The sequence below is a fragment of the Eretmochelys imbricata genome, chromosome 1 (assembly GCF_965152235.1).
Source record: "Eretmochelys imbricata isolate rEreImb1 chromosome 1, rEreImb1.hap1, whole genome shotgun sequence".
Classification (NCBI taxonomy): domain Eukaryota; kingdom Metazoa; phylum Chordata; order Testudines; family Cheloniidae; genus Eretmochelys; species Eretmochelys imbricata.
Genome location: NC_135572.1, coordinates 24,850,989 through 24,874,971, shown reverse-complemented (window position 1 = coordinate 24,874,971; position 23,983 = coordinate 24,850,989). Strand labels below are relative to the sequence as shown.

Below are 23,983 nucleotides of genomic sequence, written 5' to 3'. Positions count from 1 at the left end.
CCTTCCCAGAGGCTAGTGAAGCTTAGAAAGAAAAAAAAACGCACTCGCGATGAAATGTTCTCTGAGCTCATGCTGTCCTCCCACACAGACAGAGCATAGACGAATGCGTGGAGGCAAATAATGTCAGAGTGCAGGAAAGCACAAAATGACCAGGAGGAGAGGTGGCGGGCTGAAGAGAGTAAGTGGCGGGCTGAAGACAGGGCTGAAGCTCAAATGTGGCGGCAGCGTGATGAGAGGAGGCAGGATTCAATGCTGAGGCTGCTGCAGGACCAAACCAGTATGCTCCAGTGTATGGTTGAGCTGCAGCAAAGGCAGCTGGATCACAGACTGCCACTGCAGCCCCTGTGTAACCAACCGCCCTCCTCCCCAAGTTCCATAGCCTCCACACCCAGACGCCCAAGAACGCGGTGGGGGGGCCTCTGGCCAACCAGCCACTCCACCACAGAGGATTGCCCCAAAAAAAGAAGGCTGTCATTCAATAAATTTTAAAGTTGTAAACTTTTAAAGTGCTGTGCTTAAAGTGCTGTGCGGCATTTTCCTTCCCTCCTCCACCACCCCTCCTGGGCTACCTTGGTAGTCATCCCCCTATTTGTGTGATGAATGAATAAAGAATGCATGAATGTGAAGCAACAATGACTTTATTGCCTCTGCAAGCGGTGATTGAAGGGAGGAGGGGCGGGTGGTTAGCTTACAGGGAAGTAGAGTGAACCAAGGGGCGGGGGGTTTCATCAAGGAGAAACAAACAGAACTTTCACACCGTAGCCTGGCCAGTCATGAAACTGGTTTTCAAAGCTTCTCTGATGCGTACCGCGCCCTCCTGTGCTCTTCTAACTGCCCTGGTGTCTGGCTGCGCATAACCAGCAGCCAGGCGATTTGCCTCAACCTCCCACCCCGCCATAAACGTCTCCCCCTTACTCTCACAGATATTGTGGAGCACACAGCAAGCAGTAATAACAGTGGGAATATTGGTTTCGCTGAGGTCTAAGCGAGTCAGTAAACTGCGCCAGCACGCTTTTAAACGTCCAAATGCACATTCTACCACCATTCTGCACTTGCTCAGCCTGTGGTTGAACAGCTCCTGACTACTGTCCAGGCTGCCTGTGTACGGCTTCATGAGCCATGGCATTAAGGGGTAGGCTGGGTCCCCAAGGATACATATAGGCATTTCAACATCCCCAACAGTTATTTTCTGGTCTGGGAATAAAGTCCCTTCCTGCAGCTTTTGAAACAGACCAGAGTTCCTGAAGATGCGAGCATCATGCACCTTTCCTGGCCATCCCACGTTGATGTTGGTGAAACGCCCCTTGTGATCCACCAGAGCTTGCAGCACTATCGAAAAGTACCCCTTGCGGTTTATGTACTCGGCGGCTTGGTGCTCCGGTGCCAAGATAGGGAGATGGGTTCCGTCTATGGCCCCACCACAGTTAGGGAATCCCATTGCAGCAAAGCCATCCACTATGACCTGCACATTTCCCAGGGTCACTACCCTTGATATCAGCAGATCTTTGATTGCGTGGGCTACTTGCATCACAGCAGCCCCCACAGTAGATTTGCCCACTCCAAATTGATTCCCAACTGACCGGTAGCTGTCTGGCATTGCAAGCTTCCACAGGGCTATCGCCACTCGCTTCTCAACTGTGAGGGCTGCTCTCATCTTGGTATTCATGCGCCTCAGGGCAGGGGAAAGCAAGTCACAAAGTTCCATGAAAGTGCCCTTATGCATGCGAAAGTTTCGCAGCCACTGGGAATCATCCCAGACCTGCAACACTATGCGGTCCCACCAATCTGTGCTTGTTTCCCGAGCCCAAGATCGGCGTTCCACAGCATGAACCTGCCCCATTAGCACCATGATGCATGCATTGGCAGGGCCCATGCTTTCAGAGAAATCTGTGTCCATGTCCTGATCACTCACGTGACCGCGCTGACGTCGCCTCCTCGCCAGGTATCGCTTTGACAGGTTCCGGTGCTGCATATACTGCTGGATAATGCGTGTGGTGTTTAATGTGCTCCTAATTGCCAAAGTGAGCTGAGCGGCCTCCATGCTTGCCTTGGTATGGTGTCCGCACAGAAAAAAGGCGCAGAACGATTGTCTGCCGTTGCTCTGATGGAGGGAGGGGCGACTGATGACACGGCTTACAGGGTTGGCTTCAGGGAGCTAAAATCAACAAAGGGGGTGTCTTTACATCAAGGAGTATTTCAGGCAGGACTTCACGGAGGGTTCCAATAGGAAATGGTGCACCTAAGTTATCGTTCTTATTGGAACAGGAAGGTTAGCCTGGCCTCTGATTGATACATGGCTAGATTTATCTCGCTGCACCTTCTCTGTGAGTGACTGCAGTGTGACCTAGAAGAATGAGTCCCCTAGATGGGGGAGGGGGGTAAGCAAATGAATACAGAACAAATTTGGTCTATTTCTTATTTTGATCCACTCCATCTATCTTTTACATCTTTGGCTGGCAGCAGACGGTGCAGAAGGACTGCATGCCATCCACATCTCATGGCTGCTCGGCAGAAGATGGTACAGTACGACTGCTAGCCATCCTCATCTCTTGCCTGCCTGGCAGAAGATGGTACAATATGCCTGCTAGCAATCCTCATCTCCTGCCTGCCTGGCAGAAGATGGTACTGTACGACTGCTAGCAGTCCGTATCGCCTGCCCGCTCACCATAAGACGGTTCAATAGGACTGACTGCAGGACTAAAGAGAATGACCTGGTCAAGTCACTCCAAATTTAGTCCCTGCGCCCATGTCTGTCCAGGTGCTCCCAGCCGACGTGGCCAGGAGCACCTCGGACATGACGATGACGGCTACCAGTCGTACTGTACCATCTGCTGCCACAAGGCAAGGGGTTGCTGCTACTGTGTAGCAATGCCGTACTGCGTCTGCCAGCACCCAGGAGTCATAGGGTGACGGTTACCTGAGCGGGCTCCATGCTTGCCGTGGTATGGCGTCTGCACAGGTAACTCAGGAAAAAAGGCGCGAAATGATTGTCTGCCTTTGCTTTCACGGAGGGAGGGAGGGAACGGGGGCCTGACGATATGTACCCAGAACCACCCGCGACAATGTTTTAGCCCCATCAGGCATTGGGATCTCAACCCAGAATTCCAATGGGCAGCGGAGACTGCGGGAACTGTGGGATAGCTACCCACAGTGCAACGCTCCGGAAGTCGACTCTAGCCTCGGTACTGTGGAAGCACTCCGCCGAGTTAATGCACTTAATGCACTTAGAGCATTTTCTGTGGGGACACACACACTCGAATATATAAAACCGATTTCTAAAAAACCGACTTCTATAAATTTGACCTTATTCCGTAGTGTAGACATACCCTAAGAAACTGCTTCTTTTGTTCTTGGTTCCTCCTCAGTTAAAAGAAACAGGATGTTCTACATTCCTTGTAAATAAGATTGCATCAAAGAAAATATCAGACTCCATCAATTTCTGTTTTCAACTGGAATGTCACCAGGGCCCCAAACTTTGACTAGCCATTCAGGTTAAAAAGGAACAACAACTGTTTACACAGATACTGCATCTGCAGCTAGCATTGCAGCCAAGTGCACATAGAACTGGCTTCCTGGGGTCATTTCCTAACTCTTCCCTCCTGAAACCTGTTCTCCTACCTTCAAGTTCCATCAGATTGCTACATTATGGTCCTGTCTCTTACTTTTGCTTTTCTTGTATTTATGGGGGGGTTGTTCATCTTCCCCAATGAAAAAGAATTCTTCCTCCTTCACTTGCCTAAAAATCATCTCTGTGCCCCAGTTAGGACTCACTCCTTTTCCTACCCTCCCCTCAGCAACATCTAGCAGTCATTCTGATTTCCCCTTCCCTTTCTAGTCTCTGCTCAGAGTCCTTCTTTCTCTTCTTAATACTCTCTGCTCTACCCAGGTTAGCGTGACCCTCCTTATCTCCTACTTCCCCTTTTCACATTCATGTCAAAATGCCCTTCGCATCTATTCCCAGTTCTTCCACCAACTTGCTGCATGACCTTGGGTAAATTCCTTCATCTCCCTCTGATTCTGTTTCCCTCCCTTTGTCTGTTTAGATTGCAGACTCTTTATGGCAGGGACTGTCTCTTATTATGCGTTTGTACAGTGCCTAGCACAATGGGGCCCTGATCTCAGTTGTAACCTCTAGATGCTGTTGTAATACAAATCAGGGTGGACTTTTCTCCCTCCCACTTAATAAAGTTTGAATACTGGTCTGTAAAGCACAAACAGATATAGGGACACAGGAACATGCCACTTTCTCCATCTTGCCATGAGTGCTTTTCTTAAAATTAAAACAAGAAAAACAGATCAAGACTACTTGCAATTAATACTTTCAGTATTTGTGCAGCATTGTGAATGAAATCCTGGCTGGTATGTATCTGAATATTCCTTTATATTTTCTTGGTGCTCTGCAAGAAAGTTTAAATCACTGCATTCTTTTTTTTTTTAATCTTCTCTGAATACAAAGATTTTTAGTTTTAAAAATTCATGAATTCTGTCAAAACTATAGGGACAGATCTTCAGCTGGACTAAACCAACATAGCCCCATTGTCATCAATAGAGCAATGCTGAAATGCACCACCCAAGGAGCTGGTCTCCATTGTGTCTTGTTATGTTTAGGGGGAAAGCTTAAAAATGCAGATTACCTTCCCTGTCATCCTTCAAATGAAATTTAGCTCTTATATAGCCTTGGTATTATTATTAGTTGAAAGGTGACCTCAAATGACACTAAGTATTATACATGAATATGCAAGGTACTTAAGGGCAAACTCAGATTTTTCCTCACTCCTTGCTCAGGTAAGCTCCCAGTGATGTTTGCCTAAGACCAAGGACTTGATTGTAGCTATCCTCTGCAGAAGTGTACAGGAAAGTGTACAAGGAAATATTCCCATCCCCATCCCATTTATGGTCTGTGTAAGAACCAGCTGCAATGTGGCTAGGGAGCACGGACCATGGAAGCACTGAAAGAGACCAGAGAGGGACTGGGCGAAGTCACTGATTCCCTGTTCAGGAGAAATAGGTAGGCATGGAGGAGAACACATGATGTCCCTTCTCCACAGGTAGCAGAGCTACTGCCCCAGGAGCTCCAACAAGCAATTCTAGCTGAGCTGGCCAGAATTCCTCTTGGGGAGTAGGGTTGCAGTAAAGCCCCTCTACAGCCCCTCCAGCTTGCAAAAGCGGACACTGTCCATGTTTTCCAGCACAGTAGGATTTCACATGCTAAATAACCTCTCTCTTTATTTAAGAGGCAGATACAAAGAAGAGATGACTCCTGAAGTGGTAATAAATGTAGGACAGGATTTTTTTACATATGTGCTTAAGTAAATGAACAGAATGAGAAAATTACTGCTGCTGCTGTTTAAATTTCTGAAATGTATAGGATGAAGAATGTTTAAAAACAACTTCCCTATGGTCTTAAGAGTTATCTTAGCATTCAGTTACAGAGACGGTTAATAATTCTTCCATTTATCCATGCCAGTATGAACACTCTGCTCCACTCTGCTTTCAGGAAGCCAGTACAAGAGGCTGCCTCTTACTCATTATGACTTAACCAGTCAAGAAGAGAGTTATTTCTGTCATGCAGGAGAGTACAGACGCCGATAATGCCATACATTTGGAAAGAAAATAGATGTTTATGGCTCCTAAACACTGTGTGGATTCCCCAGACCTGTAGGCAAAAAGCTTATGGCTTTACAGTCAAAACAGAATCTTCAGTAAAGTATAGAGACCACACTAAGATGCCTTCATTTTTCTTTCTTCCCAGTTTCCTGGCAGCAGTATGTTAAAAAAGACTGTTTCCTTCTTGTACAGCTGATTCCATCCTGATAGATTTACCTTATTGCAATTACACCAGGCTTTCCGGCAGCTCCTAGTGACTTGGGGCCTCGTCGACCAAGGTGTTGCACAACGTCAACTCCTACTGACTCTACTGAGAGTTGGCAAGATAATATTTTCAGTATTATACCCAGCCTTTCCTTAATACAATCTAATGCCTGGCTTGCTTTTTAGACCACAGCAGTATATCGATTACAAGTTTTTATTGAATTATTCACAATAACACTTCACTAAGGGCCCTAACTGGAGCCTTTATTAGCAGTTTCCGTGGAGATGCCACATTGAAGAAGCACAGAACCTGTCATGTCCAGGAAGGCAGAATGGTGTAGTCAGTGGATAGAGAATTGGACTGTCAGTCAGTCACCCTGGGTTCTATTTCTCATTCTGCCATTAAACCTGTGGTATGACCTTAGAAAGTTATTTTACAGTTCTGTGCTATTGTTTCACCTTTCATCCCTTGTCTGTCTGGTCTATTTAGATTATGAGCTTTTCAGGGTAGTGACTATCTCTTAGTAGGTGTTTGTACAGCCCTAGTACAATGGGATCCCAATCTCAGTTGGGACCTCCTAGGTACTGCTGCACGCCAAACAATTAATAATAACAATGCAAATATATGGTCTCTCCAAATTGCTATTGATGCATATTGGTGGAGTGGTTTTAGGAAGCTTGCACTACTTCCTATACTGTGCCTGTTTAGGGGACAGAAAACTCATTTTAGCTTAACTAAGCATGAGCTCCACAAAGTTATCTTCATACATTAATAGTCCAAAGTAAAGAACTAGCTCAATTGTGTATACCGGTGCTTTGCAAATACTGTAAGAACAGCCCAAAAAACAGATAGACCCCAATCCACAAAGGTGTTTAGACTCCAAACTTCCACTGAAATAAATGGTAATTAGTGCCTAAATACCTTTGTGAAACTGGGCCATCATTCCCATCTTCCAGCCCATTTCTTTCTAGTACTCTATGCCTTTAATTAAGCCACCTGGGATCACTAGAAATCCAAGAAATACATTTCCTTTATACTCAGATATCTTCATATTTATATTATAAGCCTATTTTGTATTCCCAAGTACATCTCATCCCAATATTGTTTTTATAGGAAAACATATAAAAGTCGCTTGCATTTTTACAATCAGAAAAATGCAAAAGAAAAGAGTCAGAGGAACATGAAAACTGACAAAAGCAAGAAGCACAGAAACATACCTTGCAAGGTCTCCCAGAATCAACCAACCATCTCTCCTGGCTGTTTACAAAGGCAAACAAGATGAAAATCTTGCAGGCTCACGCACAGCGAAATCACACATTTCCAGGTTCTTTAGGAAAAAAAGACAAAACAATGGCCAATAGTTAGTTTGGATATGTTCTATTCTATTCAGGTTCTTTAATACATAACCCTAACAAGTAACTTCAGTTGCTAATGACGCTGAAGAAAATGCTAGATCTATGTTTTTTTACTTTTAAAAGGGTGCTAGTCCAAACTATTCTGAAGCAGCAGTTGTAATTGGGTGACGCCAGACTCCCAAATGCAGGGCTGGAGCCTTTCCCAAGCTTTTCACTTTGTGCTTGAAGTGTCCACATTCTAAGTGTCCCAGTTAAGCATAGATGACATGATGGAATAAAGAAAGATAAGTGGTCTCTGAGAAAATGGGACCTGAGCCAATTTAACATCTTCCAAGACGTTATGGCAGGTGCCACCAGGTAGCAATTTTTCATTTAGTCTTCTGAGTTCTTATACTTAGAATGCAAGCAAATGTTCAGTCTTGGCAAGACATGCTGTGTTGTTCTTCGTTTGGGCTATTCAAAGTACTCTGTACAGACAGGATCTGATTAGAGAGAGCTGTGCAAGCAGCAGGTGAGTTTGCTGTCTGCTATAGTGTGCAATTCGAGCCAGTTCTTGAGGCTGAGTTGCTTCCTGGGAATTGTGTAATGGTATAAGGCTGAGATTCCCAAAAGAAGGGATTGTGCTGAATGTTCTTTGCAGCCATCTCTCTTCCTAGAGCAGTGTATATATGTCAATTTAAAAAGTTGCCCTTGGAATATTCCCAGACTCCACATTACTCCTTTCTCCTCCACTGCCGACCTGCAAGGCCCCAGACATCTGCTACCACTTGGGAGAGGGACAATAATAAGAATCAATATCTTGAACCCAGAATTCATTTGTCAGCTAGAAAAAGTACTGGTCTGATGTGTTTTTGCAGTTTGCTATACCTAAAAGACAATCTGCTATGCACTGCTGCAGTAGCTACAGTCGCTGGGCCATAGGACTAGCATGCTGCAATAGCTTGTTCTGTATTTAGCAAACAGATAAAACCCTGTGGATACCAGAGAAGGATGGGTGCAGTTGTCTGGCCTGCCAGTAAAAGGTATGGCCAGTGCTGCTATGTGGGTGTCTAGCAGGAGTTGTGCAAATGTCTAAAATAGAAGGACCTTGAGACTGAATATACCTTGGCCATGGCAGGTTAGACTTCTTCCCTGGAGGGTAAGGTCACAATTCCTGCCAGTTCCTTAAATTGTTCCTCCCGCCCCACACTGACTAACATAACCCCATGTGTCCCTGGGCTGAGACAGCCACTTTTCAACCAATATCCCATGGATTCAAGCTATGTCAAATAGAGAAACCACATTGTCCTCATCTGAGGAGCAGACACAGAGCTGGATTTCATCCGCCTGTTGGTGATGTAGAAACCCATAGCACTTGATGGTGATTTCATATAAATGTTGAATGAGAGCAGCATCAGGGTACTGCCACTGCTTCGGCTCCCCGGGTGGACTATTGCAGTAAATAGAGAGATTTGTGGCCCCACTAGAAGCAGAAAGGTAAGAATTAAGATTCCTCTCTATAATCTATAGTAGCGGTGTGATGTCTTTGGCTTCCAGCAGCAAGACTGTGACATTCACAAGATCAATCGTCAAGAGCTATTATAATATGTTGAGAAACGTTGTTTCATTGAAAAGTGACCCTGTGACAAGTAGGACTGAAATATAATACTAAACCTCTGCATGTTAATATTGCCAGAGGTGCACATGGGAAACCACAGGTCCTGATTGTGTTGGGGGACCTGAGGAAGTGAAATTAAGGTCAAAGGTTTCCGTTAATTTTGTGTGACCAGTTTGAGATGCCTAGCATTACATAATACTTCATATGTTCAGAGTACAGCTCCCATTGGCTTCATAAGTACAAAAGAACGGCCATACTGGGTCAGACTAAAGGTCCATCTAGCCCAGTATTCTGTCTTCCTGTCAAAGTGGCCAATGCCAGGTGCCCCAGAGGGAATGAACAGTACAGATAATCATCCATCCCGTTGCCCATTCCCAGCTTCTGGCAAACAGAGGCTAGGGACACCATCCCTGTCCATCATGGCTAATAGCCATTGTTGGACCTAAAGTCCATGAACTTATCTAGTTCTTTTTTTGAACCATGTTATAGTCTTGGCCTTCACAACATCCTCTGGCAAGGAGTTCCACAGGTTCACTGTGCGTTGTGTGGAAAAAATATTTCCTTTTGTTTGTTTTAAATCTGCTTACTATTAATTTCATTTGGTGCCCCCTAGTTCTTGTGTTATGACAAGGAGTAAATAACACTTCCTTATTTACTTTCTTCACACCAGTCATAATTTTATTAACCTCTATCATATCCCCCCTTAGTCATTTCTTCTCCAAGCTGAAAAATCCCAGTCTTATTAATCTCTCCTCATATGGCAGCAATTCCATACCCCCTAATAATTTTTGTTGCCCTTTTCTGAACCTTTTCCAATTCCAATATATCTTTTTTGAGATGGGGTGACCACATCTTCACACAGTATTCAAGATATGAGCGTACCGTGGATTTATATAGAGGCAATATGATATTTTCTGTGTTATTATCTGTCCCTTTCTTAATGATTCCCAACATTCTGTTTTCTGAAAACATCCACTCAATGTGCAGCGGCAGTCAAAAAAGCGAACTATCCACAATGACACCAAGATCTTTTTTTAAGTGATAACAGCTAATTTAGACCCCATCAGTTTATGTTGGGATTACATTTTCCAATGTGCATTACTTTGTATTTATCAACATTGAATTTCATCGGCCATTTTGTTGCCCAGTCATCAAATTTTGAAAGATCCTTTTGTAGCTCTTTGCAGTCTGCTTTGGACTTAACTATCTTGAGTAGTTTTGTATCATCTGCAAATTTTCCCACCTCACTGTTCACCCCTTTTACCAGATCATTTATGAATATGTTGAATAGGGCTGGGCCCAGTACAGACCCCTGGGGGCACCACTATTTACCTCTCTCCATTCTGAAAACTGACCATTTATTCCTACCCTTTGTTTCCTCTCTTTTATCTTTTCCAGTTACCGGGCCATATGAGGATCTTCCCTGTTATCCCGTGACAGCTTTCCTTGCTTAAGAGCCTCTGGTGATGGACCTTGTCAAAGGCTTTCTGAAAATCGAAGTACACTATATCCACTGGATCCCCCTTGTCCACATGCTTGTTGATGCCCTCAAAGAATTCTAGTAGATTGGTGAGGCATGATTTCCCTTTAACAAAAACTATGTTGACTCTTCCCCAACAAATTATGTTCATCTATATGTCTGACTCAGTTGGAGTTGTGAGTGCTCAAACCTCCTGAAAATCAGACTGCAGGAAATCTTGAGTGAAGCATTCAGAAAATGAGGAACACACAATTAGTGACCACCTGTGAAAAGTTTGGAGACTTACCCAGTGTCACATAGGAACACTGTGACAGAGGGCAGGAATAGAATCTGATTCCTCCCTAAGGCTCTGAAGCATAAGCATCCAGCTGCTTTTACAGTATTTACCTTTTTGCTTTATTTGCCGGTGGAGTGTAGAAAACCAACAATTAGATGCAACATGCATCATTCGGACATTTATAATTATCAATCTTCATTTAGCATCAATTCCTGCCTAATGAGATTCCCATTAATATTTTGTGAATTAAGCTGATGTTTAATTTAACCCTTTGAGGTTCATCTGATAATGGATATACCTATACTCACTGCTATACATTGCCATTAATTGTCAATGGGAGCTGATGTGTGACCAACTCTTTAGGAAATCAGACCATTTATTCAGGTGCATAAGTATGGACGTAGGAGTATAATTTGAGACACACTTTTTTGAAGGTTTTGCCCCTAGTATAAGCTTAAAGAAATGAAAAAATGCATATGAATGTCCATTGAGCAGCAAGTCTGCCTATTGTGTTGGTGGAAAAACTGAAAAACAAATGACTTAGACCTAGATCACAGTATTTCAAAAAGGATCAAGCATGCAATAGACCAATGTCTGCATGTAATATTTTTAAGCAATATTATTGCAGGAAGGCTGCAGGAGGTAAAATTTAAAAAGTTAAGTCCTGTTAATGTAAAATCATAATATATCTGCCCACTTGTCCAGCGGTCTATGAAAGCTCTGGCTATGCATCTTTGGTACTATATGCAAATGATATATAAAATTAACTATTATTTGTAAAAGCTTTGAATTTCTCTCTCTTCTTTTATCTATTTGTTTATTTATTTATTTATTACTTCTCTCCCATTATGTGTGTTTTCAAATAGGATTCCCTGGTTACCCTCTTCCACAGGTAAAAACCTCTAAAATTGGAAATTAATGATGTGTATCATGAACAATAGTTTTGATGGAACAAGAGGAAACAGCAAGTCACTCATTGAGTGTAACACTACACAAGAAGGCTACAGAATTGAAAGGCATCCCAAGACCCAACAGCCTTCTTTGACATATGTACACTAAGGGAGAAATGAGAGCATAGCACTCAGACTGCTGACGAAGTTGATGTTTTTAAGGATCTCTAGCACTGTACAATTAAGAGTAGGTTAAGGGGGTCAAATTGCAAACATTAATGCCGTTTTTATGCCAGTTCATAGTGGGGGGGGGGTTAACCCTGAACATTTGGATTTTTTGTGAAGTTTTGGGAGATCAATTTTTTTCCCTTGCAAGGTAGAGGGAAGAGACATAAAAATCGTGTGTGAAAATTTCAACCAGGAAGAGTAGTGTGAATTTTTAAAGAAGAAGAGGATGTTCCTCCCCCAAAATTGTCTAGTTTAGCATGTTAAAAATGGGGTGGAACCAGTAGGGGCTGGTTTTGCATTTACCTCCACATGCAGGGTGAAATTCACACAACAGAAGGCCTATGCACAATGCCAAAGTCCCATTTAAACCCTCAAATAAAACCCTCACATTTAATTAAATGTGAATCAGCTTCAGTGGTGCTCTTGCTGACCCTTTCAATTGGAGAGAACTTCATCTTTGTATTCCACTTTACAAATGCAGATTGCCTAGACTTCATAGTGACTCACCTTTATCACCACTTTATACAGGGGAAATTGGCTAGGTTGAATATCTTGGTGAACATCACACAGCAAGTGTCAGAACCACAATTAGAACACAAATTTCAATGCTAGTCCCAAATCTAATATAATAGACCACAGTGCTCCCCACCCCCAGCTAAACTATTTAACTTTTCTGAACTTTGATTTCCTCTTCTGTGAAACTGAGTCAATAATATTTCCCAAGAAGTGAAATCTGAACATACACATAAATGTAAGATGTCTGCAGTCACAGATTGGATAATTAAATATTGTTTATGAATTTAAAAACTGAGTCTCAGAAATGCCCCCACCCGCACCAAAAGAAGCATCAGCTGGCTTTGGTTTTACAGGAAACGTGAACTTGAAAACAGGCTGATTTTGTCAAGGAAAAGAGCCACTTTAATCATGAATATTTCACCAGACTATACCATAGTGCAATCATTTCTCAGCTGGAAATGATTCAGAAGTTAGTAATTTGTAATGTCAGCGAAGAGCTATATTTAATACACTGCATGTTTTATCAGATCCAGGTATTACACATATCCTTCTTCTGCCTGTCAGAACGGTTTCCCTGATAAATATCACTGTAGAATTTTTCTGATTTTGATTTTAAAATAATTTCCTTTTTCCAGCTTAGACATTTATATTTTGATTACTGTACGAGACCAGTACCAGAAGCTTTTAAAGTGAGAACAATTTGCTTTTTAAAAACGGTCACTTTGACGAGAATTTTCTCTGTACTCAACATTGTATTAGAGACATCTGACAAAGAAGTATATCCAAGCCAGTGATGGTTACTGATGGAGATGTTCATTTCTGGTTAAGACCATTGACTGGAACTCAACAATATTTTATTCCTGGCTGTGTCACAGTCTTCTTATCTGACTCTGAACAGGTCCCCTAGGCTAAGGGTTCTAAAGGGTTAGTGTCTCAACATCCTTTGATTTTTCATTGTGTTATTCATCCCCCTCTCTGCTTGATCCACAGTGGATATGGATTTGTTACATCTTTCTGCCTGAGAGGGGTTCTTTAGCTCAAACTACAGTAAATGTACTCTTTTAGCTCTGGATGTCCCCACTTCAATCCCTGGTGTGTCTCTGCCATCACACCACTGTTCCTATCTGTGAAATGGGGATAACAATTCTCCGCCTAGCAGAGATGTTGCAAGGAAAATGTCAGGGTTTGTGAGGTGCTCAGATACTACAGTGAAGAGGGCCATATAGGTACCTGGAAAGATATAATTGTTCTTCAGTTAACCACATCTTGGAGCTTCAGAAGGAAAAATATTTCTTAAAAAACCCAGCAAGAAAACCAACAAAAAATTGATTTTGTTTATAATCAGGCCACAACAGGAGGAATAGTCATGATATGAGTAGCATTGACAGTGCTTATCATTTGGGCTCTTATTATATAGGCACTTAGCTAGCCCCACCAACACATCATCCCACATGCTTGGGAGGCACTCCTTGTAAACAGCCATACAGCTACCTCATTATTAGGGTCTTACCAAATTCATGGCTGTGAAAAATGGGTCATGGACTGTGAAATAAGCCCTCCCCTATGAAATCTTGCTGGGGGGAAGGGAAACGGTATGGCTGGGAGCTCCCCAGCCAGGGGCTCCTACCATTCCCCAGGCTCCAGCTGCTGGTCCTTGGGCTGGGGCGGGACGGGACTTACTATTCCCCTGCACAGCTGCTCTTGGTGGGAAATCAGACCCACCTCCGGGTACCTCCTGCGGCTGCAGGAAACCCAGCTCTGAAGACAGCACAGAAGTGAGGGTGGCAATCCCACAACCTCCCCTATGACAGCTTTGTGACTGCCTCACAGCCCCCTTTTGGGTCGGGACTCCTTCGGTTATACAACTCCCTGAAATTTCAGATGCAAACATCTGAAAACATGAAATTGACTAATTTTCAAATCCTATGGCCATGAAATTGACCAGAAAGGACCTTGAATTTGGTAGGGCCCTACTCATTGTCCATCTCCAACTCCCTCTTCAAAACTCTCCTTTGCCATGACACCTACAAGGAACCTGACAACAGTTAGGCTCTTTGTGTGCAGAGACCCATCATGCTGACCAATATTGTCTCTGTATTTCCTTACCTATCTGTATCCATCTTTTGTCTTATACTTAGATTGTAAGTTCCTTGGGGGGGCAGAGACCCTATTTTTGTTCTGTGCTTGTATAGCAACTAGTGTAACCCACACAGCTCCTGGGTGTGGTGTTCTGTTCCATCTAGTGGCGCCAAGACCACTTAGAGAGAGAGATAAAATGAGTCTGCTCTAAAGCTAACGGCCAGTTGGCTTTTAGCTCATGCAGTAGAGGCTTGTGCACTAAGCTCCAGAAGCCCCAGGTTCAATCCTGCCTGCTGATGACCAGGATCTGTTGGTATTACATGAGCACAATGGGGGTCCTGGTCCCTGACTGGGGTTCCTAGGCACTACAGTAATACAAATAATAATAATCGGTTTGGACACGTGAAAGAGACAACAAAATGTAGTCTCGATCCCCTCAACTGAGGCAGGGACAACAGAAGACACATTTAGAATAAGTGTGTGTGTGGTAAAACACTGCCACAAAGCCCATGGGATCCTGCCAGGGATTTCAGTGTCACAGCACAGTGTGCTGCAATGGGTAGATATGACCTGAAGCACCCCTGTTCTCAAGCCCTACACACTAATCTTTGTACAAAATATGCCTTCTGAGGTATCATTTGAAACCTAATAACTTACATGCTGTATGTATATTAAGAGTTATGAATATATGCTAGAATTATAACTAAAGTGTGTTTCAACCAGGCATGCCAGAGGGTATTGGTAAACAGGTCTGCTCAGGTCTTGACTACAAATGAAAAAGGGGTGACCAGAGACAATGGGATTGCAATTTACATGCACAGTGAACAAAACCATCAAAGCTTGCAAGGTGGTTGGGGATCAGCAAGTCTGGACCAGCTTGGCTGTCAGGCAAAGACAATGGAGGCACACTGGCATGCCAGATAAACAAAGCTAACAAGTGGGGAAAGAGCCAGTATGGCTACACCCTAGCAAGAGGAAATTTATCTGAGCTATATAGATGCGGGGCGCTGAGCCTCAAAAGATAAGCAATTGAATCAACTGAGTGCATGCAATATTAGTATATTATAGAAGAGGATCATGTAAGATCTTTTACGAATGCCTGAAACACACCGGTGATTATTATATAGCACTATATAAGGAATTATGGATATTCATTGATAGTTTGGCCAGACAGGAGGAAATGTCACAGCTATCGACCTGTCTTCAGTGTAAATTAAGCATGGTAGACTCAGAAACAATGGAAGCTCTATTTACATTGAACTCTTACAGTGGGATGGGAAGCCCACAGGGAGGGAAGAACAACCCTGCCTCTTGAAACAAGTTCATTGCACTTTGGAAGATATACGGACAGAAGCCATTTTAGGCATCTATCGGTAGCAGACACAAGGGAACAGAGCTCTTGCAAGCTGAGAAGGATGGGTTCTTCAGCCAAGGGGGTAGTGTTGAGGTCTCTGTGAAATGAATATAGGTAATAAACCTGCTTAGGCAAAAAAATTTCACCTAAGAAGACAAGGGAAGCCATCACCTTGTGCTTCTGTGGAAGGTCCTGACCGAGGGAAAGTCAGCCATCGCTGGGAAGCAAAACAACTGGTGAGAGAAACCATCCTGAACAAAGTCTGTGCCTTGCTAGATTTAGTTTGAGACTTTTAGAAGAATATTTGGTTTTGTTTTACTTGTAGCTCTTTCTATTTTCATTCCTCATACTTGAACTCACTTATTTCATTTTTACCATAAACCAAGTCAGTGCTGTGTTTAAAAGCTGTGCTGTGTTTTGTGTCTTTAGAGGATTTCTCTGAGTTGTCCAGGAGAGGGCTGAACATTACAGAGCACATGGCTTTGGCAAAGTTGGTGACTGGGAGTGTGTTGGGGTCACCCTGCTGGTTGCAACCAAGGCTGGTGGTTGTGGGGCTATAGACAGGCTGCTGGGTCAGAGCTGACAAACCAGGGCTGTCCAGCACACAGACGCTCAAGGTGGGACCTGCCTGCTGGTAGGCTGGTTGTGAGTGGCCCATGTAGGGAGCTACAATAGCAGAGCATTGTGAGGCACCCAAGGTTATAGGGCAGATGGTGACACAACCCCTCACGTGGTCTGGACTGCACCCCACAACATGACAGTAGAGCGGAAGAGATATTTAAATGTATACAATATTTTAAACCTCCAACTCAAAAGAGAGAGTAGCAACAAAGACAGCACTGATGATTACACTACATTGCTAGAATGTAAACTAAAGAACACGAAATTATTTCTAAATGCAACATTCCAGAATTCCTTAGGGATCTTTACTGTTTCAAAAAAGGATGAAGGAGACTCTTCCTGGGGAAACAATGACATCTGCTGGCATTTAATGAACATAATTCAGTTTAATTCCTGTATGTTTGAAAGGAGGCACATTGTATTATGGCCCCAATGTTCCTTTGTAAGTGCCAATTACTGTGACAGCAATGCAATATAACCAAATAGCAGCTGTTTCTTGAAAAATATTCAAAAGAAAATTTGAAGGTCAGCTTCATAGAAAGAGATACAATATGCCTTAATTGAAATGAGACACAACTCACTGGAATTTATAGGAATTTCTCTTAATCTATATTTTCAGTTCTCTGAGCAAAAGACTAACTGTATCTATAGTCATTTTCTATCATTCCATCATCAGTACATTTTAAAAATATTTTTATATTTTAGCACATTCAAAAGAATTCTTCTTTTCTATTCTGTAACTGAAAACAAAAATAGATTGTAAACAATAACATGAGCCAGCCAATGGCTAGTATGAAGTGGAATTTATATTTACTGATCAGCACTTGTACTGACCATTTGATTGTGTGCATCACTTTTTATTTTTCAAAAACCAAATCATGCTGGGGGTGCTCTACTGCTGGGGGTACCATATACAAAATGAGAAGTGAAACCAAGGTTTTTCTGAGTGCTTATGGAAATATACATGGCAGTTCTTGGAGGGGTAGCAATTTCTGTTGGGTATGCTATTCAGTTTCACTTTGTGTCCTGGACTGCTGTATAGTGTTGCTGGTCATTGATAAGATGTTGTGCATTTCACAGCAAAGGTTCCTTTATTTCAGAATTGAATGTAGTGATCTACTAACACGAATTGTGTATTCATTTTAGTTCATCCATCACTTTCAGATCCTTTGGAATGAAAGGCACTATATAAGTGGCTGGTATTATATTGTTATATGGGAACACCAACAGAGGTAAGAAACATTCTTCTGTGTTGGACTAGTCAAATTATTGTGCCTATTCTTCTCAGTTGAGGATGTAGCCACAATGACCATATTTTTAACACCTAGCTCTGTTTTTGGCCCCTTTATTTCTAACTACTGTTTAAATAAAAGAAAACCACTGGACATTCAGGAATCCCCACTTTTCTTCTCTGTAATTTGAACACTGACAATGGTTATGGGTGTGTCAGAGCTGCATAGGCATTTAAAACCAGTGGTGCAGCTGACTCTTGGGCAGAACATAGCTGCTGTTTAACAACCCATGGCAACATGAAACAGCTTTTTAGGACAGGAAGTTGATAATAGATTGTGAAGAATTTTAGGTTTTCACATGAATCCTCCAACCACTTGTAGAAGGTCATCAGCCTCATATTCTCCTGTTAGTGACTTAGCCCAGCGAAAATGTAAGTTGACAGTGAAATAGTAAAGACATCAAAAGGCAAAAGATATTATTTTCTATCTTCTCAGCAATTTGCCTGAAAATATTATGATGATTCAGGGAACAACTATAGAAACAGTCAGTCCTCAGTAGACCTGCAGATGTTCAATAAAAAGCCAACCACCAGATGCTTAAAGTTAGCATAATTATATATTTATGTACAGTAGTGAGAAAACTTAAAAAGCAAAGGACCAGCATCTACTACATCCTAATTAACGCTTTAAACATGGCATCACAGGTGGCTGAATCAGAACAATGCAAATGTTAAATACAAGCAAAAACTTAATTGTATTTTACTGAGCTGTGCATCTCTCTGCTTACTGTATAACCCACTTGTTCAAGGGCTTTCCCTTCATCCTCTCCCCTGGTTCTGGTCTCGCAGACAGAAAGCAGAAGACCAGAAGTCCGAAGTGCAGGCAATGCGATGTTTATTGGGGTTAGTTTCCAGCAAACATGTATACCATAACTCTGATGCGCAGAGCCTTGTCTCCCAGCATCTCATTCTCAGCTCTGAAGCCACAGAGCATTTATCCCATCTCCCACCTTCCCAGCTCTGATGCCACAGAGCCTTGCCTGTGTCCCCCTTCCCCATTCCCATTTCCCATCTCCTCCTTCTTAGCAGGCCCAAATAGACTTGCAATGCATGCCCTCAGTCCCACCCCTTACAACTTATGGTCACGTTCCAGTTTGGAAGGTGGTGAGACTAGGATCTTCGTCCCACCTCTTTTGTATCCCATGGGAGGGGTGAGGAGTGAGGCTATGCTCTGGACAGGGACAGGCACTTCTTTGGCCTTTTAGTGGTTTATACCTTTCCCCCAAACCCCCCTTGCCCCTCCCAACTGATTGCTTGACCTTGTCTTGAGAGAAGAGCCAGGCAGCCTTCCAGTGTATGCTCATATATTACACTCCCACCATACCCTGTAACACTTTGGTTCCATCTCTTATCACCTCATCTGCTTGTGGGCAGATGTAAAACACAGTGTCTTTGTCCTTTGTATCCACATATTAGTAAAAGATATGAGTGCCAAAAAGTCAAACCCAAAATTCTATCTCAGGCTGACAAACAGGCTTATATGCTAACACCACTCCAGAACTGCATCCATTGCTTTGTATTTGTCTGCTTCTTTGTTGCCTTGTCAGTTATTTAGATGTTGTGTAACTATATTAGTTAATGTGTGTGCGGTGTTTTGAATATATGACTCACAGTACGGTCACTAAGTATTACTGTTGCCCCTTTGCAACCTGAGCGGCTAGTCAAAGTTTGGGACCTTGAGCATGTTCCAGTTGCAAGTAGAAATTGATGGTGTTTGATATTTTCTTCGATGCAATATTTTTTATTTACAATGAATGTATAAAGTCCTGTGTTTCTGAACACAAAAGGAACCAAGAACAAAACAAATCAGTTTCCTAGCTTACAGACCCCAAGCCCTTTTAGCCAACACTAGACACAAAAGAATTCTCTCTAGCTTTTTCCAAAGTCAAACTGTGCTTATAGGCTCCTATTTGGCTTTCTTACCTCTTCCTCTCTCTCTGTTCTTGTCTGTTCTCAGTTTCTGTGTGAAATCTCTCCACACACACATATCTCTACCCAAAACAATATTCAGCTCCTGGGCAGATTCACACACCCCTTTTGTCTTAGGTGGGGGCTCATACTTACAGTTATGTTAATTTAAGGGTGAGTCCACACCTATCAATTGCAATGGCATTTTAACTCAATCCACAACAAACTAACTCATAACACTGTTATTTCCTCAAAAAGAAAAGGAGTACTTGTGGCACCTTAGAGACTAACAAATTTATTTGAGCATAAGCTTTCGTGAGCTACAACTCACTTCATCAGATTTTCCACTCAATGCATCCAATGAAGTGAGCTGTAGCTCACGAAAGCTTATGCTCAAATAAATTGGTTAGTCTCTAAGGTGCCACAAGTACTCCTTTTCTTTTTTGTGGATACAGACTAACACGGCTGCTACTCTGAAAACTGTTATTTCCGTTAGGTTAAATCTTAATGACATAGCAAAAAGATAGTGTTTAAAGTCAAATAGTCTCACGTCAAGAACGTAATCAGGATTCCAGTGCTTCACCACCCTCCAGACAGATGCCACCCTCTCCATCCAGCGCACAGAGTGGCCAGCATAGGGCTTGAAACTGTGACCTTGGCATTATTAGCGCCATGCCCTAACCAGCTGAGCTAGCTGGCCCACAAGGTATGGGCTCATGCTTGCCTGGCCTAGCCTGGGGATTGTGGCAATTAAGTGCCGAGTATAGTAGAGAGGCAAATCCACTATTAGCGTTAGTGCAGTCTACTCAGCTTTCAAGCTCCACCATTGCAAGTAAGGGCTTAGCCCCATCCACATTAGGAGTTGCACTAGCAGAGCTACAGTAGTGGCTATAATTGGGGTAAATCCTTCGTCTAAACAAAGCCTAGATTGTCAATTTTTGTAGGAAGGGACCTGCCTTTCTTGGATCTCTAAAGCACCATGTCCATGCATGATACCTTGTAAATAATAGTGGTAAAGTCAATAGTTTTGTCTGCATTAAACATCCATGTTCTTTCTACTGGCTTTTAGCACATGTTGAATAAAAACAGGCAAAACTCCCACTGAAATCAAACAAGATTGAGTTGAGCAAGCGGTACGAGTTATACATGACTCATTTGGTAGACGTGGGTGTAACTTTCATGCTAAGTAGCAAGGAGGACGGGATTGTAGCAGGAATACAACCCTCATAAGATATGTTACAAATGTGCAAAACAGCACAGGTTGTGGGGGCTGCTTTATTTGACACCTTTTTACTCTTCCTGCTGGCTTGTTTTCTTGCTACACCCTACCGTCCCATCAGCAAGATAGTTTCCCTGATATATTCCCCCTTGTGGGCATGGAATGTTCTCTGCCATTTACATTACTTGTGAATTTGGCCCTGCATAAGGCCAGCGGGATTTTGACTATAGAAAATATCAGTGATTTTGGCACACAATCAATTAAGGGGAAAAACAAGTGTGTGTTAGCTTCAATTTCAATTAGAAACACATAAGGAGGGACAACAGTTTTATTGGTAAATAGAGAAACAAGTGGGGAAATAAGTGTTATTGTCAAGTTTCTAAGATAATATTAATAATAGTGGAACAAGCATGAAACAAACTAGTTAGTTCTTGACAATGTTCTTTTAATGTGTTTTACAAAATACTGCACCAAAATAAATATTTACACAATAAGCCTTCATGTCCCTGAAGCAGCCAGCAATGCCCAATGGACTGGCCATATTTAACCCCAGCATACATCCCATATTGTAGTTACATTTGCAATCATACCATGAACTATAGCAGCTCGGAGAGAGTTACAGTGGTCTATCTGGATTACAGAAATTATTTGAAGCCTCTGAAAAACTCTTACCTCCATCCCTCCCTTTTGAATTCACATTACAAATCATAAGCAATTGATGCAAAAATCTTTATTGTTTCTAATAGATTAAAATTTTTACCTACAGAATGTCTCAAGTCAGCGCATTTCCATCTATTTATTGATTCTGCTGCAGGATCTGCATGACCAGACCTTTCCATCAGGGAGAGATTTAGGGGCAGATGACCTACACAACCACCTGGGGTGCCGGTCTTGAGGAGCGCTGGGCTTGGGGTGCTGTTTTCATTGCTAGCGACAAAAGGGGAAATAGAATGTTTGAAGTTAAATTTTTCAGGCATTCCATATATGGAATTATGCTAAGCTCCTAGATGTTCTGGAGTTTTGTAGAATCTCATGGAACCTTCCACACTTTCTGAGAACTACGTTTTCCTCAAACTTCCTACAATGCTGTCATCCATGCCCTCGGAGGTGTATAAGAGGCGTGGCATCACCAGGCAGTCAGTGAGCTATAAGAACGAACTGCAGTGCAGTGAGATCCCAGCTGCAATATTGTGAACCTGCTCTCCTTCTGGTAATAGCTCACCTTACCTGATCACTCTTGTTACAGAGTGTATGGTAACATCCATTGTTTCATGTTCTCTGTGTATATAAATCTCCCCACTGTATTTTCCACTGCATGCATCCGTTGAAGTGAGCTGTAGCTAACGAAAGCTTATGCTCAGATAAATTTGTTAGTCTCTAAGGTGCCACAAGTACTCCTTTTATTTTTGCAGATACAGACTAACATGGCTGCTACTCTGAAACTTGTTTATTGTGTAATTGTGAAAGTGCACTTGTGTTTTAAGACTTGAAGAGTGTAAGTAGCAACTAATATAGGACATAGTTAATGAGATGCCAGAGATGTCTATTGAACCCCTATCTATGCAACAATATAAAAGAAATATTGTTACTTCTTTTGCCATACTTAACACATAAATGGAAGGAGCTCAAGCTCAGACTCAAGCTAAATAAATGCATAGATGCAGAAAACTAGCACATTATCAATGTAGAAACCCAGCACTGGAGGAACGTGTTCAAGCATATTATCTCAATTACCCTCTTCCTTGCAAAGAATCATTTGGTTTTCCAGGGCTCATCGGATAATTTGTTCATTCAACATAATGGTAATTTACTCAGTTTGGTAGAGCTCCTTGGGAAATACGACAATGTCATGCATGAGCACTTATGTCAAATAGTTCATAAAGAAGCTATGGACCATTATGGCAGCGAAACAATTCAAAATGAATTGATTGACCCTATGGCAAGGAAGTTACTCAATAGCATATTGATGCAGCTCAGCAAAGCAAAGTATTACGCCGTAATAATGGACTGCACTCCTGACATTAGCCACAGTGGAAAGATGTCATTTACAGTAAGATTTGTTGATGACAAGAATGGCTGTATCCAAGTAAAGGAAGATTTTATCTGTTTCCCGTCTGTGGACAACTCTACTGGAAAAGGCCTAACAGAACCGTTTATGAACATTTTGAATGACAATAAAATAAAGCTTCAGGAATGCTGAGGCCAAGGCTACAACAATGGCAGGAACATGAAGGGAAGAAACAGTAGCATCCAGGCAAGGATCCCTGCGCTGAATCCTAGAGCTTTCTTCGTGCCTTGTGGCTGCCATTCCCTCAACCTGGTTGTGTCCGATGCAGCGTTAGATTCAATATCTGTCTTCAGAGTTCTGCAAGGAAGATAAATCCTGTTTTCAGCATCAGTTATCGGGTGGAAAAAGCCTCATGGCCAATGTTACAAATCTGACCACTGAAGCCACTAATTGACACTTGCTGGGAGAGCTACACTGACCCTTACAGCGTAAGGCCAGTGAGGTACCAAGTGACTGAGGTTTATGATGCCCTGATGGAACTCGTATTCATTAGAAGAAGAGACAGTTTGGTTATGAAGGCAGAGATGAGGTGATGGGAAGCTTGGAAGAAAAATTCAGTAGGGATTTTTTTGCTTTCTTGTTAACACTGTTCGAGTGTCCATCGAAGAAAGGTTCGGACAAATGAAGCACCACAAAAGGACCGGGGGGGTGAGGGGAGGGGGTATGACCTTAGTAAGCTGTTGACAGACCGGAATGCACTCTTGAACAATTGTAAAGACCTTCACTGGATTCTGACACATGGGGAATGTTCAAAAGGCAATGATAAAGACCTCTATGTTGAATTGGACAATATCCATCACATTTTGCAACAAGGGAAGCACTCTCCACTTCAAGTTCTCCAGCTCATTCATGATTCAGAGCTGTACGTGTGGATAGCTAACGTGTGGATAGCTTTGAGGATTCTGCTCATGCTGCCAGTCACAGTCATGTGTGGTGAGCACAGCTTTTTGAAGCTCAGGCTCATGAAAACATATCTTCGATCGACGATGGCCAAGGAGAGACTGACATCACTTGCTATTTAATTGATTGAAAATGCCATTGGCCAGCCTCTGAATCTGCCCAGTGCTGTGCTTCAGTTCACGAGGGCAAAGGCAAGAAGAGCAACCTTTTGAACTAAAGGACTAGGGCTAACATTCCAAGGCTGTCACCTACTGTAACACTATTTAACACAGTCCACACAATGCTGGCGCACAGTTCAATTTATTGATGTGAGTACATTTCAGTCAGTCATTCTTAAAATTAAAAAAGTTTCTATAAACTTAGAGGAAACAAATTTTTTATTTGCTTA

At 42.5% G+C, this 23,983-nt stretch overlaps 1 non-coding gene across 1 annotated transcript; it reads right to left on the bottom strand.

The window, feature by feature from the left end:
• Positions 1–20,034: 20,034 nt before the first annotated feature.
• TRNAI-AAU (transfer RNA isoleucine (anticodon AAU)) lies at positions 20,035–20,108 on the bottom strand. The gene has a single exon. It is a non-coding gene; the product is annotated as a tRNA-Ile (tRNA).
• Positions 20,109–23,983: the final 3,875 nt, after the last annotated feature.